The sequence below is a fragment of the Heterocephalus glaber genome, unplaced genomic scaffold (assembly GCF_053883595.1).
Source record: "Heterocephalus glaber isolate CG9 unplaced genomic scaffold, H.glaber_assembly_v1.0 deba00000331, whole genome shotgun sequence".
Taxonomy (NCBI): Eukaryota; Metazoa; Chordata; class Mammalia; order Rodentia; family Bathyergidae; genus Heterocephalus; species Heterocephalus glaber.
This window is the reverse complement of record NW_028258142.1, coordinates 12,666,834-12,685,226: the sequence shown is the minus strand read 5'-3', so window position 1 is coordinate 12,685,226 and position 18,393 is coordinate 12,666,834. Positions and strand designations below refer to the sequence as shown.

Here is an 18,393-nt window from a genome sequence, read left to right as displayed (position 1 = left end):
AGAAACCAGAGGTATGTTGAAAGCAATATTGAGGAATTGTACTTTATCCTGAAGCCAAAAGAAGCTATGAAAGACTTTAAAGTTGGGTGGTTATTAATAGAGAGAAAGATAACTCTAAATAAAAGCTGTTTTGCAAAAGTGTTCAATCTAGCTGAGTTTGTGATGGGCTATAAATAGGATCAGTGTGTGGATGAAGAGTATGAAGAGGATGATGACTATTTTTACATGATACTCGGGATCTATGTATTATGGAAAAATACTAGCCATCCATCGATAAACAGAGAAAAATACCTGGCAATTTGAAGGGAAAAATGAAACTATAGCAGCACAATTCATAAGAGTTGACTCTTGAACAAAACCTATTGGTCCATGAACAGAAGAATGGACAAAGAAAATGTGGCATGTATACACAATGAAGTACTACTGTGCTATAAAAGAAGATAAATATGTTATTTCTATGAAAATTGATTCACCTTGAATCCACAATGTTAAGTGAAATAAACAAGACATATAAGCTTAAATATAATATGGTTTCTCTTCTATGAGAAACCCGAAGTATAGTTAAATTAAAGAGAAAAATAAAAGATAGACAATGGGAACAGGGAGATTGATCTTTTGCAAATGAGAAAGGGACCACAAGATGGAGGGATTATAAGGCAAAGGGGAAGGGGACATAAAAAAATTAAACTGTGTCGTGTACAGCACCTGCCCACAGTGAATGTAGTCACATATAACATAAACATGTACTAATAAAAAATATTGTACATCTAAAATGTGCCGATAAACTTATTTAAAAAAAATTTAAAGAAAAAAAGAATCATAAAACATGAAAAAGAATAGCCAGACACATGGGAGAAGAAGTTGGTGAGTATGCCAGCAAAGAAGCTGAGGGAAAAGAATGAACAAGAAAAAATAAAGCATGTAACGCAATAAAGACAAAAATTATCTATTAGATTAGGAAGAGAAAGAGGAGGGAAGGGAGGGAGGGAAGAAGAGAGAAACTCTAATCATCTTGGGAGACCGCTTCCAGGAGAACTCCAGTTGACAGCTGTGTTAAGAGAATGTGTTAGAAAATGAAAAGACACTGCTTCCATAACTTTCTGTGAAGGGAACATAAGATTTCAAATAGGCAAAAAATGTACAGTTCAGGGAAGACTTTCTTTTTACCGAGATGAAAGAGATATGCAAATAACTTCAGTGAATTTGACTTCATTGCAGCTAGGAAGCACCCAGGTATCATGTTGCCAACAGGTATTAAATATAACTTCAAGGAACATAATTCAAACACATCAAAACTAATCTGTATTTGGGATTTTACTCCTCACCTCTGCCCAACTGATGTATCCTGCGGCATTTTCACATAACACTTCTTTTCTACGCTAGCCAGCAGTATTATTTTGCTTCTGCAGACCCAGCCGTCACACCCCAGCAAGCAGAGGGCAGTGGTGACCTCTGTGAGTGGGAAGGTAGCCTCAGGCCCAGAACAGTCCCTGCTGGCAATGCATCACTCAGCAAAACGCAAGTGGTTTGATCTGCCAGTCAACCTTTCCTCAGAAAAACTGCATGACAAATAACTACAAGGAAACTTTCCTCTTGGTCAGGAAGATAACTCTGCAAGGGGCAAAGAAAACAGTACCTTTGAAGGTCTTTTGAAGACCTTTGTGTTGTACCACGTCTCTGCCTTCTGGATGGTACTGGATTGACAGAACACAGAGTCAGCAATATTTGACTACATAAATACCTGTCTCCTAAGCACAGGAAGTTAGAGAAGCCTGTTACAGAGGCTCTAGATAACTATTAGATTCTTCCACTCCCTGTTTCATTTCACCCTCTCCATCTACAGAACTTGTATGATATTCAAGATCCATGAAATTAGATACAGACCACCTCCTGACACTGTTCTTTAGGTAAAGGAATCATTGAATCCACTAGCTGCCCACTAGCTCTTTGCCTTTGCACAGGCAGCTCATGAGCCTGGAAAGTCCTCTGCATTGTCTTTCCCATTCCCTCCCCCGCAAACATTTGTTCATGCGCTCTGTTCCATGAAGTCTTCCTTGAACACTACTGTGAGGCAGAAAGAGCTGCCAAACATAACTTGGAATGAATAATTATTGTAAAATATTTGTTAATGAACTCTGTGCTAAAACCCTGTTTGAAACTTGTTTGAAACTTGTCCCTGCTGGGAAACTCTGGGTGGGCCTCCCCCTCTTGTGGGGCAGCCTGTTCCCAGAGAGATTAGAAACCAGCCTTGAAATTTGTTTACATAAGCCCTCAACCTTGAAACCATGGAAAATTGCCTAATGCTGCTTTGCCACGTCCTTGCTATGTTCAGTATAACCACAACTCAAGCTACCCTGTAGGCTACAATAAGGCATAAAAGGGAGAAACTGTCTTAACTCGAGGTCAGTCGGTAAGGACTTGTTTCCTGAGACTGGCCATTACCTGGCAATAATCTACTTTCTTATTTTCCCCAACTCTCCTGGTCTCTGAAAGATCATTTCAACTCCTGATTTGCCACAACACCTGTGGTAATTCTTCTATATTCTCTTAATTCCCTCTTCTACATGTTTTTATATCAATTTATATAGGGATCATTTATAGCTTTGAATTTTATTCTATGTATTCATTGAACAAACATTTAGTGAAGAGTTAGTAGGGACCATATAGTATGCATTAACAATTATTTATTTATTTATACCTTGGATTTCTCATATGAGAGACACCATTCAGTATTTAATCATGTATGTCTGATTTCTTTCACTTAACTTTGTTTTCAAGGTGAATCCATTTTCCTACAAAAGATTCAAATCCACCCTTCTTTATAGCAGAGTAATATTCCATTGTGTATAAATATCACATTTTCTTTCTGCATACATTTGTTGATGGACATATGGGCCACTTCTAAGATTTGGCTAATATGAATTGTGCTGCTATAAAAATTGGTATGCATGTGTTGCTGTAATATAATGTCTTTAGCTCTTTTGGAAAAGAAAAGGAATAGCTGGTTGAAGGGGAGGGGACATTTAGAAAAAGAATTAAGATGTCTCATGTACATGTACCAAATAACCACAATGAAAGTTGTCATTATACATTGCAAACATGTACTAATACATAAATTAAAATTTTAAATTATCTGGCATCAAAAATTCTGCCATAAAGTTCTATTGGACATATAGAAACAATTACATAATCGCTTTGCAAAAGCATATCTTTTTGTCCCCTGGGTACTGAACTCAGGGGTGCTCTACCATTGAGTTATACCCCCATCCCTTTTCCTTTCATTTTGTCACAGGGTCCCCTCTAAGTCACCAGACTATTCTCCTTCTTGCAGTGCTCCTGTTGCAGCTTCCTGAGCAGTGGCACTATAGACAAACTCTACCACAGGTGGCTCAAACACGTATCTTTTTGATGCTCAGCTAAACAGAGGGCTCTGTAGGACATCATATTGTAGTCAATAAACACGGACTTTGGAATTAGACAAATCTAGTTCAAATCTTAACACCTGTGCATTAAGGTGAGCCAATTAACTTCTCAGCATCTCAGTTTCCTCGCTTGTAAAATGAAACTATTACTACCTGCTTTGTGTGTTTCTTGAACAGATTAGATATATGTAAAGTTTTCTCATACTAAGTGGTGCTTATTAAACATATACTGAATTAAATGAGGGCTGTGTGAAATTATGAAGATGGCATATGTGTTAGTTACTTTTCTCATTGCTGAGACAAAATAACCAACACCCAAAGTTAAAGGAGAAAGGTTTATTTAGCTGACAGTTCCTAGAGTTTCCAGTCCATAATTGGCTGGCCCCAAGGCAGGGTGACAGAGCAGCAACAGTTCATGGTGGACAGACAATAGTAGAACAAGGGACCTTAACAGTGTCTTTCTGCCCCTTTTATCTTATTCAGACCACTTAGGGTGAGCAGCACTCATACCCTTAATCCTAGTGCCCTCAGGCCTACTCCCACCATGAATCAATCATGCACTTTAGATTCAGCCACCTCCAAAATAGCCGAAGACCACATGAGGCCTTGGGGGGGGGTATCTAGACACAAAATATAACAGCATATATAGACGAAAACAAAGATTAAGAATTCAAAGAAACTATGTAAATTTTCCCTTCCAAAAACTAAAGAAGTAAACACAAAAAATACCAGGTGAAAAGTGGAATATCAAAACTTTAAAAAGAAAAATGAGTAGTTCTAGTACAACTATTTATTGAGTTGTTATTTTGTATCCTGTATTAAGCTAAATACTTTAATCATATTACCTCTTGTACCTCCCAAAACCAATCTCTGAATAGCTGTACTATACAGATATCAAATTAAAGTTTAGGAAGGCAAGCCACAGAGCTAATAAATGCCAGATCTGTTTATCTGTTTTACTGACCATAATATGACCATAATATCACAAGATATGTTTGACATATGTATGAGAATTTTTAAAAACACATAAGGACAAATTGCACAAAAACTACAACTCTAGATTTTTAAGTTTTCACATTTTCTGTTTGCCTAATTTATTGGCATGAAGTAGAAGCTCAGAAATTGTTTAATAAATGAATAAATGAATTTTGGACCTAAGTAAATGTTCAACTGAAAGTAGCTTCCTATAATTTTAGGAATATCAAGTATTCTAATACTTTTTATTTTTTAAATTCTTAAAGAAATGGCTTGTTTACAATTTGCGACTTTTTTTCTTGCATTTGTGATATTGGCAAATTCTCATCTTCTAAAAGTTGATGTGGTTTCTGGTGCTGGTTAAAACTTATTCAAAGCCAATGTAGAAAAGTAAGAGTCTTGAGCATGCTAAATTTGACCATCACAGCATTCATAGACCTTCTGAAATGTAGTCTTATTCTATGTAGAATGTAGATAAAGGGATTGTGGTAAATACTACTTTGTTATCATGTTCAATGCCTTGCACTATGGGATCGGCCCTTATTGTCCAAGAGAAATTGGTTTCAGAGCCTCTACAGACACTAAAACCTAAGGATGCTATTCTCTCATATAACATGGCATAATATTTGTACATAACCTACACACCTTCTCCTGTATGCTTTCAGCATTTTTTATAATAACTAATATGATATAAGTACAATGTAAAATGTTATTGTACTGTATTGTTTAAGGGATAATGATATGAAAAATGTTTGTACATATTCAGTATAGAAACTATTAAAAAAATCTTTTTGATCCATGGTTAGTTGAATTCTTGGATGGAATACTGTCAAATACAGAGGGCTAACTGTACTCAATTGCTTAATAGATTTGATTGTTGCAAAAGCAAGCCATAGAAAGAGTGTAATTTACCTCCATCCTTATTTTCTAGCCATTTGGAGAAAATACATAATCAGTACCATGTAGAATCACTAATGGAATGTATCCCAAGATACCACCTTCATCTGTTATTGTGAGTTTTAACACTTGGCATTTGACGAGTGATTTATCTTTTCAGTGTCCTCTGCCATTAGTTAACTTCAGTGTCTCTCAGGTACAATAGCTGATAGTTTTACTTCCTTTTACTCCTTTAAGCATTCCAAGGACATTTCTGTCACATACAATTTGGCCACATCACTCAAATGTTGCAAATGAAGTAATTCTCTTTGTGCTTTTTTTTCCATTTTTCCAATCTCTACTCACTTTTGTTTCATATTTATGTTGTTTTTAACTTGTTTTCAAGTTTTAAATATTACAACATTATGCATGTGCAGAAAAGCTTCTGGCTTCACATAAACATTAGCATCCCATGCAGTTATAGTAGAAGCAATAAGAGAAAAGATAGACTAAATGATTACAAAATTCAAATGAAAAAGCCTCAGATAGCTGCAAATGTCAGAAGCAATCTCAAAAACAAATGAAAACCATGTAAAATCATTTGTCAGCTTTATGTGACATTGTAAGTTGTACTTTTGCACTTGTACAATGATTTGTGTACAAGTGCAGTACCTGTTTTTTAACACATGATATATAAACATATAAATAAAGGCAATCTTTAATGTAACTGTTCCAATTGTTTCATAATCTTAGGAATGCTCAGTATGTGCCCCTTCTCTGACATGGCACACAAGTATTCTTCTGAGACATTGGTAACATATCACAGTGGTAGCTGAATAGTAGGCTGCTCTGTTATGTCATTACCAATATGGTGTAGTACATGGCAATATGAGCAATGCAGGTCTGAGAGCACTCACAGCATGCTGAACCACCCCTAAATGGACAACAAGTCAAGAAATTCAAAGAATAATGAACTAAAGGTATGGACAGTTCACTGAAAAAAAAATCTTCAAACATAGCAAAGGATAGTCAACTCCACCAAAACAAATAAGACAAATACAATTTGAAACTATGCTGAAGTATCATTTCTCAATTATCAGAGTGGCAAAAATATCCAAATTTTAAAACAGACTTCATTGGTAAAGTAGTAGAGAAACAGGCACTCTCACATATTGTTTGTGCAAGGACAGGTGGTGAATAACTCCATTGGAAGGGAATTTGACAGTATTTATGAAAATTACATATGCATTTATCCTTTGATAAGCAATCCTACTTCTGGAGAAATATCTTTAGCATATATTTGCAACTATTCAAAATGATGCATATATAAAGATATTAACCTCAGGTTTATTAATAATACTAAAGGATCCACAATTATTCAAGTCTTCATCCATAGTAATTTAATAAAGTTAGAACATCCACAATATTCTTCAGAGAAATATTATTCCTTAGCTGTGTTTATTATAGAGGCCTAGAGGCAAAGATGAGTTGGGAGCAATAAACACCATAATATTCTAGGAGTTCTTTCTCTAAATTCTATTCTCAATGATAGAAATGACCATTACAAGATTTTCAATAGCAAGTGGATAAAATAAACTCAGGAAATGTTTTTGTGCCAGAGTATGGAAGTCACCCTTCAATGACGGGATTATGTTGAAAGAACATGTGACTTGACTCAGATCAAGTATCAGAAAGGATGATGACACAGATGAATAAAATTAAAGTTATTAATATATAATGGCACTTCAGTTCATGATGTTAATTCATTCCACAATTCAGGGGAAGATGGCCCTGTTCATGTTCACATGAGAAAGATGGCCAAGTTTGTGCTCATCACCTGATAGAGTTCATGAATGGAAGCAAACTTTTGCCAAATGTTTCTGACCCAAATTGTTCATGAACAAAACCATTCGTTAACTGAGATATTGTCGTACATGACTTCTTGTTACTACTAATAAAAGTAACAAATACACAACTGAGTCTGTATTGGAGGATGCCAAGGGCTGGGGATTTAGCTCAGTGGTTCTGCCGCCTGCCTCTCAAGCACAAAGACCAGAGTTCCAAACCCCAGTACAAAAAAAAAAAAAATTTACAAATTGTATTGGAGGATGCCAGGGTCCTATATCATAACTCTGATTATTGATAAAACACCAAATTATAATTTCCTTTGCCTATATTAGCATGACTAATAGATAAAGATTATTCATATTCTATTCTTTTGCTAAGAGAAACTGGAGACCTATGGTGAAATATCATTAGGATTTTCTCAGATGTTAATATGGAAAATAAAGCAGAAAACATCTTTCATTAAGACACACAAATAAAAACTACAACCAAGCTGATTCCTAGACAAAGCGGATTTTAAAAAGCAATTTACAGATTTTTATCCACTGTTAGGGCCTATTTGCAGTTGTGCTTTAAGCAAGAACATAAAGACCATGCCAACCTTAAGAGTTCTTCTTATACTCTATTAATGCTGTGAAAAATAATTCTACAATTTGTCAAAAGTTTTAGGGCTTTTTCAGAGATTGCCCTACAGGTCTCTATAAGAATCATGGATATGATGACCTGCCTCACTAAATTCCTATGAGATTCTGAAAGGGAAATCTTCAGTAAATTCTGTTTGGGCTGAAAGTTCTTAGGAAGTGCTGATCAGAGGCAGAGGCTGAAGCAAGCAACATTGGGGAAGATGAGGAACTGTAAGTGAGCAGACACAGAGAGCTGTTAAATAGGCATTTAAATGTATGGGTTAGTAACTCAGAAAATTCTGGAATAGAAATATAATTTTGGATGTTGTCAACAAGTAAGGCATATTTAAAATCAAGGGAATGGGAGGATAGGAACATCATAAGAGAACAAGAATAGTGGGGACTCAGTGCTGATCCTGAGGACCTGAAAGTTCAAGGTGACTGCTGAACCATTGATGAGACTTGCTAGTGGAGATAGAAAAACATAAGCCTGAGTCACTAATGAATGAACAGAGTTAATGCAGAATTGGATAGGTAACCGCAATATAGTGGATGAATTGTCAGTGTTGCTTGTCCTTTGCATGTTTCGCTTGATTGATCAGAGAGATATCAACTTTTGATTAGATGATTGTGTGGGAATTTTTTTCCAGTTTTTATGTTTTATCAGTGCATGTTAACAGTACATAATCATTACATTCTTTGTGAGGTATTGGCACACACACATAATACATCTTAGTTATTTTTGTCATCCCCTTCTCCTCCCCTCCCTTCCCCCTCCCTCCATCTCTTGGTCCCCTTCCCTTTTGCTAAAGAGCGATCTTCCTTTTTATTATTATCTATCTTTTATTTTGTTCTTTATTTATGTCTGAGGGTTCTCATGTAAGAGAGACCATGCAATATTCAAGTTTGCATGTCTCATTTATTTCACGTAACATTATGATCTCAAGGTGCATCCATTTTCCTCCAAACGACTCAAGTTTATCCTTAATGACAGAGTAGTACTTTGTTATATATAAATACCATATTTTTCATCTATTCATTGATCAATGGATGGACATATAGGCTCCTTCAATATTTAGCTATTATGAATTGTGCTGCTATAAACAGGGCTGCTAGAGAGACAGCTTTCTCGGGGAAGACTTTTCCATTAAAGGCAGGAGGTAGCAACAGCTGCACAAGTATTGACAATGGAAGTCTGCTGATCCTGGGACAGGACAGTGGAATGGATCAAATCAAGCACATTCAAAGCTGTTTTGTTTAACAGAATGCCAGGTACCACGTTACTTTCCACTAAGACTTGGACATTTAATAGTCAATTAAATAATAGTAGGAGATGTGATAGAATTGCTGCATAAAATCCCCAAGAGGACAACACTATCAAGTCTTTAATCTTTCGTGTCCCTTCTTAGTTTCCTTTGTAAAGCCCTATGTCATTCCTTATATAAGGCTCAATGATTTACCACAAAATATATGTGACATTTTATAGAACATGAACAATATAAGCCTAGAATAAAGTCCCTTAATCTCTAAATGTCAATACTCTAAGTGAAAATGGCATAATGAAAAAGCACATAGAGGACCTGTTTGATGACTATCCATGACCATATAAAATTAAGCTCTGTAGCTAACCTTGAAATCACACTTTCCTCATTTTTAAACTGAAGCAGCAATGCCAACCTCAACAAGTTCTTGGGAAGACAAAATTAGACAAAATATACTACATTCATGTGTTATATCCAAATGGAGGATAAATAGGATGGATAAATAGTGGTGGTAAAATAGGATTTATAAAATCTTTTCTTAACCAAGAACACCTATCCACAAAGGTAGAAGAGAAAGAAAGCCATTTTATTATTAGATAAATTCTTAAACAGAACGTCTTACATTATCATAGGTATCCCACTATAAGACTGCAAAGACTAAAATAAGTCTCACCATTTTACACAGTCAAGAAGATATCACTCATTCTATGCATATTCTCATGAATGATGATAATTAGTCCTCAAGTTAGAGGACTTGAGATCACTATCTATCACACACAGCTCATCTTAAATTCACTCAGCAATTGAAGTGACCCTCTGTATTTGCTAATGAGCTTTATATAGAGGAAAAATAAATTTGTCATACCTTTATAAACAGAGGTAGTTTTGGAGAGAGGTACTGGCTGAAGATGGGCTTCTCCCTGAGACAGAAACTGGGAGATAAAGGCCCTGTCTTCCGGGATGATTATGTATTAAAGACAGCTTCTAAGCACCTGAGAACACCCGTCTTGCGTTCTAACAGTAAAAGGGGTTGTAAAGAAGCAAATTTAGCTTCTAAAAAGAACCATATGCATTTAAAAGGGATAGAAAGAAGCTAAGTTATACAATTTCTAAAGTAAATGCTCTAAGACTGGGAGGAAGAAATTCTGTTTTCTTCAGAGTGTCTTATTTTTAATAATATTTGCCCTTTCTAAGATCGATAATAATCTCCACCATCACCCTTATTGTTGTCCTCTCAAAATCCTGGTTCGAAGAGACTTTATTCAGAAAGACTACTTCAATAGGGAGAAATTAGCTATCTCAGAAACCAGCAAGTGTTTCATAGTCAAATAGTAAAGGCTTTTTTTGTAGGGAAAAGCAAAGAAAAAACTTTCGCAAAGGTTTTTAAGAGGAAGTTGGGCATGAAGGAGGCATGTCTGATGGAATCTGACAGAAAGTGTCTTGCCAAGTCAGCAGTTGCCACTCAGGAGAAGCTGGTCAAGGAACGTGTGTTTCATTGTAGGGTTTATTCGGGTTGTGGAGGAAGGAAGCCTGACTAATAAACTCTGCCAAGTCAAAGCAGAGAATAAGAAATGGGCAATTGTAAACCTTTCATCCGTGGTAATTATGATGAAGATGACAAAAAGAGAAACTGCAAAATACAAGTTTGATTTCTTAACAAATTTATATTCTCACACAGCCAGTTCTTTGGAAAAATTGTTATATACTGGAGCTGAGTGTTCCTTTCCTAGTGTGTTCCTTATGAAATTCCTGGTGTGTTTAGAGTGATAGGATTTCAATAAATAAAGGATGAATTTTCTTCTCAGAATGTGTTTGCACCAAAAACATGTCATTTAATTCAATAACAAGTGGTTTTGGGCTTTTTAAAAAATGGCTTTGGTACAATCACCCATAATGACAACCCATATGTTCTGAACTGAATGAGTAGAAAAGCTGAGTGCAGAACTGAAGTTGTGCAGAGCAGGCTCTGCTGTTTCTTTCCAGCCACACTGGGTCACTCCAACTTTGGACAGCATCATTTAATCATAATTAATAATAAATTCAGGTACTTTACATTGTTAGATGCCTCTCCAGTTCCCAAGATACTTTACAAATTATTATTTCCACAGCTATATTAATTTGCACTTTTCTTAAGTTTCCACCTGTGTCTGTTCCTTGAAATACAACAAATGTAATTTGGCAGATTAAGAAAATGACTATACTCATAAAAGTTGATATGGTAAAGCTGGCCCAGATGTATGTAATGGCTTTATTTCATGAAGGAAATAAAAAGAATACCTCATGGAAAATATATTTCAGTTAAAAGTGAGAAAAACCTTGAAAGAGATAAATTCAATTCAAAATTCAAATAGGTTGATCCAATAAAATACCTACTCAATTCTCTGGAAAAAGTTTTACATCGATTCTTTTTCATTGAACAGACTCATTGTCACTTATATTATTCAGGATGTATGGCTACAAAAGTGATAGCTAAAGACGTTAAAATTTTACTATGTGCCAGACATGATTATAAGTGCTTTGGTTTATTAATTGATTTAACCTTCTCAGAACCACATAAGCATTCTACAACCTTGGCAGCTACACACTCCAGAGCTCTTCATGCTTAAAATTCCACAGGTGGCAATTAATATTTCAATCCTTAACCAAAATGATTTCAAATTAAAGTCAAAATACTCCTAGAGGAAATGACATTATTAAGTTTGATGCTATAAGTTAACATAAAGGAATTCATCACATCCTTCTTAAGAGTTGATTTTGACTAAGAAAATATGAGAAAGCTGGAATACATTTATTCTTGTAAAAGAAAGAAAAGAGAAAAACAAAAAGTAAGGCTCCCAAAAGCTGCACATGTTCACGAAGGCAACCCATCTATGAGACAGTCTACCACAGCTCAAGATTTTGAGAAAGTTCTTTGAAAAATTATAAAATTGATATTGTAAAATTAAATGAATATAGAGAGGCGTGCCATTCCATCAGTAAGTGCTCACAGATCCTGGGGAGCAGCTGTGTGTCCCAGACCTGCACAGTTGCAGGGAGATCCCAGCCAGGAGTCTGCTCCGAACCCAGAGGCTCCTGCACACCCACCCAAGCCAAAGGCCCACCTGGATAAGAGCTTCACAGGCTCACAAGCTTCAGCCAGTGAACTGCCAAACCATTGGCCACAGACACGGACCTGCCTCAAAAAGAGCTACACAAGCACACAAGCAATACCCAGAGGCTCGCCCCAATACCATTGAAAAGTGCATGGAGACCCTAGCCAAAGCCCGTGCAGACAACAGAAACTGGAGTGCACAGCTCCCAGCCAAAGGCCCTCCCGGAAAACAGCTACATAGGGGCCCCAGAAAGAGGCATGCCTAGATACCATCCTCAGTGTGCACAGGCCCCAGCCAGAAGGCAACTCAGAGAAGCCACCTCAGGCATCCAGAAAGCCACAACTCTAAACCCAGGAATTAGTGTGGTGAACAGCAGAAAAGTTGTCTCAACAAAGGCACAGCAGGCTGCATCTTTTGAAAGGAGAAGAGACTTAAATAAGTCTCAGAACCAAATTTCCAGATCACCTAAAGGCAATGAGATGGAACAAGCTGATACTCAACCACCTGGACTCCCTCAACTGGCAATGAAAGAGGACCTGGAAAAAATGAAATCAGAAATAATTTCTCAGAAAACAGCAGAGAATGTACCCATAGGATAAAACATGTTTAATAAATCTAGAGCGGACCCAGAAAAAAAAAAAAATAGAGGAGCTGAGGAACAAGATGGAATCCCAACATAGGAAACAAATGGAATCATAAAACAGACCCAAACACGTTTCCAGGAGTTTAAAAACTCCTTTGAAAGTTTGCGCAGCAGAATGAGCTAATGAGAGGATAGAATTCCAGGATTGCAATTAGTGATCAGGAAAAGAAAAATTTCTTAAAAATAGTAAGGGACCACGAGAAATCAGTCCATCAGTTGCTAGATGATGCAAAGAATAATAACATAAGACTGATGGGAGTCAATGAAGAAACACAAGAGAATGCAGACAATATAAAAAAAAAAATGTTCACAGAAATAATGGTACAAAACTTCCCAAAAAGGGAAAAAAAATGACATAGAAATAAGGGAGGCATATAGGACTCCAACTAGCCATGATCAAAAAAAAAAAAATGTACACATAGGCATATAATAGAATTCCACAGTCCTGCAGAAAACACTGAATCAGCCCGCTGCAGACAGGCAGGTCTGTGGACGCGGTCCTGAGGTCACCAGTTGCGTGGAAAACACCAAATCAACCAGTGCCCTGGCAGCAATCCACTGGACCACCACTCCAGCCCCACTCCTTTGGCCTCTTCTCTGTACAGCCACGTGGTTCCACACTACAAAGACACAGAGGACAATGGACCACCAGACCACTGTACTGGAGCTAATCAAGTTCTCAGCATTTAAAGAATTCCTGCCCAGAAGTAGGGGCTTCGGAGGCAGTGTCCCACTTCTCCCAGCCCAGAGGAAGGGGCTTTTAGGCCACAATCCCTAGCACTGCTCCCGGCCCCTGTCCCACCTCTCCCAGCTCAGAGGAGGTGAGCCGCTAGGACGCCAAGAGCACCCCCACTGCCCCCCCAGTCAAAATGAGAAAACACATTAAGTCTCAAAACCAGACTTCCAGATCACCTACAGCAACCCCAAAGGGAAATGAGAAGGAACACTCTGACACTCAACCACCTGGACCCACTGAACTGGCAACAAAAGGGGATCTGGAAAAAATGAAATCAGAAATAATTTCTCAGATAACAGGAGAAATTGTGCTCCTAGTGCATGGCATGATTAATAAATCTAGAGAGGAGCTCAGGAACATGATGGAATCCCAACATAGGAAACCAATGGAATCCATAAAACAGATGTAAATAGATTTCCAGGAGATGAAAAACTCCACTGAAAGTCTACACAGCAGAATGAGCCAATGTGAGGACAGAATTTCAGATATAGAAGATAAGATTGCAATTAATGACCAGGAAAATAAAAATTGTTTCAAAATTATAAGGGAACACAAGAAATCAATCCAGCAGCTGCTAGACAATGCAAAGAAGAATAACATAAGACTAATTGGAGTCAACCAAGAAACACGAGAGAGTGCAGAAGATATAAAAAACTCCTCGCAGAAGTAATGGCAGAAAACTTCCCAAGGAAGGGAAAAGAACTTGACATACAGATAAGTGAGGCATATAGGACTCCAAATAGCCTTGATCAAAAAAAAAAAAATCTACACATAGGCATATAATCGTTAAGATTCCAGAAACTCAACAGAAGAACAAAGTTCTACAAGCAGTTAGAGAAAAGAAACAAATCACATACAAAGGAAAGCCCATCCGAATCACAGCAGACTTCTCAACACAAACCATCAAGGCAAGAAGAACTTGGAGTGACATATTCCAAGCCCTAAAAGAAAACAGCCTCTAACCCAGATTGATGTACCCTACAAAACTATCTTTCAAAATGGATGGAGAAATAAGTTACTTTCATGACAAAGAGCACCTTAGGAACTTCATGAATACCAAACCAGCACTCCAAAGAATTTTACACAATATCCTAGGAACATGCATTGAAGATCACAACCCCAGGAAGCAAAGCAGAATGAACCCATCTGGCATGACATGAAATTAAATGTAAAGGGGGAGAACCCAACAAAAAGAAAAACTCATGGCAATGATAAGTCAATACGTTTCAGTTATAACCATCAACATTAATGGTCTCAATTCACCAATCCAAAGAAACAGACTGGCAGAATGGGTCAAGGAGCAAACTGCAACAATATGCTGCATACAACAAACACACTTAATTCAAAATGAAACTCACAGACTGAAAGTTAAAGGGTGGAAAACAATGCTCCATGTGACAGGAACCTCTCTGAAAACTATAGCACTCTGAAAAGAGAGATTGAAGATGATAGCAGAAAATGGACAGACATTCCTTGCTCCTGGGTAGGAAGGATTAATATAGTGAAAATGGCCATACTTCCAAAACTGCTATATAGATTCAATGCAATTCCAATTGAGATCCCAGCATCATACTTCACGGACCTTGAGAAAACAATCCAAAAATTCATTTGGAACAAGAAGAAACCCAGAATAGCAAAAGCAATTCTAGGTAACAGAGACATGGCAGGGGGTATCACAATCCCCAACCTGCAACTCTACTACAAAGCGACTGTGATAAAAACAGCATGGTACTGCCAAAGAAACAGACTTGAGAACCAGTGGAACAGATTAGAAGATATAGAAGCACCTCCAGACACACTCAGCCACCTTATTTTTGACAAAGGAGCCAAATACCCTCATTGGAGGAAAGAGAGCCTCTTTCATAAATGGTGCTGGAAAAATTGGGTTTCAACTTGCCAAAGACTAAAACTAGACCTATATCTCTCACCATGCACTAAACTAAAGTCAAAATGGATTAAAGATCTAAATATTAAAATAGAAACTCTGAACCAGTTGGAACAGAGGTTATGTAGAACTCTTGAAGAAATCAATGTAGGAAAAGGTTTTATGAACAAAACCTCAGTTGCCCATGAACTAGCACAAACAATTAACAAGTGGGATATCTTCTTATTAAACAGCTTCTGCACAGCAAGAGAAACCTCCAGCAGTGTGAAGAGACAGCCCACAATATGAGAAAAAATCTTCACCTGCTTTTCCTCAGACAAAAGTCTACTATCTCGAATCTATAAAGAACTTAAAAAGATCAGACCTCCCAAATTTCCAATCCGAAAATGAGCATCTGATATGAACAGATATTTCTCTGACAAAGAAGTAGAAATAGCAAATAAATACATGAAAAAAATGTTCAACATCACTGGTCATTTGAGACATGCAAATGAAAACAACACTGAGATTCCACTTCATTCCAGAAAGAATGGCTGCTATCATGAATTCAACCAATAACAAAGGCTGGAGGAGTTGTGGGGAAGGAGGAACCCTGCTCCACTGCTGGTGGGAGTGTACACTGGTGCAAGCACTGTGGAAATAAGTATGGAGATACCTCAAAGAACTAGGACTGGAAGTCCCATTTGACCCTGCTATTCCACTGCTGGGGATCTTCCCCAAAGAATTAAAAAAATCATACCACAGTGATATATGTGCACCCATGTTCATAGCAGCACAGTTTGTAATAGCTAAAACTTGGAAACATCCCAAATGCCCATCAACTGGAGACTGGATAAAGAAAATGAGGGGTTTTTTTATAAAATGGAATACTACCCAGCCATAAAAAATGAGAAATTAGAGACATGTATAGCTAAGTGGATGCACATTGAGGCAATACTCTTAAGTGAAGTAAATAAGACACACATGTATAAATACTGAATAGTTTCTCTGGTGTGAGAAATGGAAAGTGTAAATAAGGACTAAAATGTATAATAGGTAATGTGAAATAGGAGGGCAAAGGGGAAGGAAGTGGGAGGGTTAGGGGAAAAGAAAGAAGGGTATGGAATTAATATAAGAAAATGGAAAAATAGGAAGAAAATTTTTGTAAATAGGGAGGAATGGAGGGGTTGAAGGGAGGGCAGGGGAATGGGGAAAAATAAGAACCAAGAGAGATTATGTAAAGTTGCAAATTTCCAATGGTGAATGTCATTATATTGTATACCTAAACTGTTCCCATGATTGGAATGAATAATCGATAATGCAAAATAGGAAGAAAAGGTCCAAAGGGGTAGAAGTAGTGGGAGGGGCAGGGGAAAGGAAAGAAGGGAAAAGAAAAATAATGAGAAATGGAAAAAGTGGAAATAGAGTCTCTGTAAATAAGGAAGGGTGGAGGGGGTGAAGGGAGAGCTAGGAATGGGGAAAAACTAAGAACCAAGATGCATCATGTAAAGGTACAAGTTCCCAATGAGAAATGTAAATGTGTTGTATAACTAAAATGTACCAATAAAAGAATTTAAAAGAAAATAGTTAGAATTCCAGACACCCAACAGAACAAAATTCTACAGTTAGAGAAAAGAAACATATCACATAAAAAGGAAAGCCCATCAGAATCACAGCAGACTTCTCAACACAAACCCACAAGCCAAGAAGAGCTTAGAGTGATGTATTTCAAGCCCTAAAGGGAAACAGCCTTCAACCCAGATGGATGTACCCTGCAAAACTATCTTTCAAAAATTGATGGAGAAATAAGATACTTTCATGACAAAGAGCACCTTAGGAACTTCATGAATACCAAACCAGCACAGCAAAAAATTTTAGACAGTATCCTAAGAAAAGACAATGAGGATCATAACCCCAGGAAGCCCAGCAGAATGAATCCATGGGGCACAACAAGAAATTAAACTCAAAGGGGGAGAATCCAACAAAAAGAAAAAGTCGTGACAGTGATAAGTCAATACTTATCCATTATAACCATCAATATTAATCGTCTCAATTCACCAATCAAAAGAAATAGACTGGCAAAGTGGGTCAAGAATCAAGATTCAACAATATGCTACATACAAAAAACACACTTCATTCAAAAAGAAACTCATCTACTGAAAGTTAAAGGGTGTAAAACAATACTTCATGTAACAGGAACCATAGCTATCCTCTTTGCATATCAAGTGGATTTCCAACTAACACTGATTAAAAGAAACAAAGAAGGACACTACATCCTTGGAAAGAGAACAATCCAAGAGGAAGAGATGACAATCATTAATATATATGCACCAAACTCTAGTCCACCCAACTAAATAAAACACATACAAATGGACATAAAATTCAAATAAGCACTAATAAAGGGGGACCTCAATACCCCACTGTCACAAATAGATAGATCAACTAGACAAAAAATAAGAAATGAAATACTAGAACTCAATCAAACTCTTGAACAAATGAACTTAACAGATGTTTACAGTGTTCCACCCCCACAAAATCAGAATACATATTCTTTTCAGCAGAACATGTGTCATTCTCCAAAATAGACTGCATATTCACTCATAGAACATGTTTAAGTAAGTGCAAAGGAATTGAAGTTATCCCCTGTGCATTATCAGACCATAGTGCAATGAAATTGGGGATCAATAGCAAAAGAAAGTGCAAGAATTTCATAAACACATGGAAATTGAACAACACACTTCTGAATAACCAATGGGTCACAGAGGAAATTAAAGAAGAAATCACACAGTTCCTACACTTAAATGACAATGACAAAACAACATATCGGAATCTATGGGACACAATGAAAGCAGTCTTATGAGGGAAATTACTAGCAGTGAATACTCATATTAGGAAAACAGAGCAAGAGCAATTAAACAATCTGATGCTGAACCTCAAGCTTCTAGAAAAAGAAGAGCAGGACAAACCCAAAGCTCATACAAGAGAGGAAATTATAATGATCAGAGGAGAAATCAGTGCAATGGAGACAAAGAGAATGATACAAAAAATCAATGAA

At 37.0% G+C, this 18,393-nt stretch overlaps 1 long non-coding RNA gene across 2 annotated transcripts in view; it reads right to left on the bottom strand.

Moving 5' to 3' along the window:
• The window catches only part of LOC147830034 (uncharacterized), a 64,097-nt gene extending 62,057 nt beyond the window's left edge, over positions 1 to 2,040 (bottom strand). The window contains exon 1 of one of the 2 annotated variants that reach the window (XR_015442563.1): positions 1,637 to 2,040. This is a non-coding gene — a long non-coding RNA (uncharacterized LOC147830034). Of the gene's footprint in view, positions 1 to 1,325; positions 1,563 to 1,636 lie in introns of those variants that run through there. The other variant, XR_015442561.1, reaches the window with a different exon arrangement.
• Between the last annotated feature and the right edge of the window lie 16,353 nt (positions 2,041 to 18,393).